Source organism: Egretta garzetta, unplaced genomic scaffold (assembly GCF_000687185.1).
Source record: "Egretta garzetta isolate BGI_Z169 unplaced genomic scaffold, ASM68718v1 scaffold369, whole genome shotgun sequence".
Lineage (NCBI taxonomy): Eukaryota > Metazoa > Chordata > Aves > Pelecaniformes > Ardeidae > Egretta > Egretta garzetta.
This window is the reverse complement of record NW_009260837.1, coordinates 1,117,408-1,118,221: the sequence shown is the minus strand read 5'-3', so window position 1 is coordinate 1,118,221 and position 814 is coordinate 1,117,408. Positions and strand designations below refer to the sequence as shown.

Genomic DNA, 814 nt, shown 5'->3' with positions numbered 1-814 from the left:
AGCGCCGTGCTCCGCACCAGCAGCACCCTGCACACCCAGGGGTGGCAAGGGGCGGCGGATACAAAGGTTGTCCCCTGTTTGCAGCTGCCAGGGCCTTGTGGGAGTTCCCAGCAGGCTCACTGGTACTCAGTTTGCTGTAACAACAGTAAGAAAAGGTTTCTGGTTCTGTGAGAGCCTGACAAAGCCATTTCCAGGGCTGCATTCCCTATTTTATGGGGAAAAGCCACTTTTTAAAACCAGGATATAACATTTAACTGTGCTGCACACTGACAGGTTTCACCCCTTGCATTCTGAGATGTTAGAAAGAGACGTTTAAACTGCTGGAGAGCGTGATTCTGCATTTAGCCTGCACGGGCAGTTACAGGTACCTCTGCCACGTCCAAGGCGTGGGGCGGAGGCACGAGCCCCGCAGAGGGCCCTGGAGGGGGGCAGGAGGCAGTGGCCCTCCCACCCCACTGTGCACAGCCTTGCACAGCCGTGTCTTCTTCACATCAGTTTGTCTCCAGGCTGTAAGCTTTGCTCCAAGGCCAAGCGTCACCTTCCTTGACACCCCTGCACACTCTTGCCCTGCTTCAAAACCTTTTTCCCTTTCATTCTTTTTCAGTATCTTTTCTCACTTGGTTGTCATCCAGTTTACTTCACCCAAGGCACATCATGAAGGATCCTTCTTAGTACCTTTAAGCCCATGTCCTCTCCCTCCTTCTCCCGACGGGACAGTTCCACCTGGGGACCTTCACCACAGCTGGGACTGGCTGCCCTAGGACTGCTTTACATCTCATCCTGCCCATTATCTGCCTAGCTGGCAGCCAGAAGC

The 814-nt window shown here is 54.1% G+C and overlaps 1 protein-coding gene across 2 annotated transcripts in view; it reads right to left on the bottom strand.

Annotated features, from left to right (window-relative positions):
- Window positions 1–814, bottom strand: part of JCAD (junctional cadherin 5 associated) — a 16,728-nt gene that overhangs the window by 14,652 nt on the left and 1,262 nt on the right. The gene's annotated exons all lie outside the window — the stretch shown is intronic.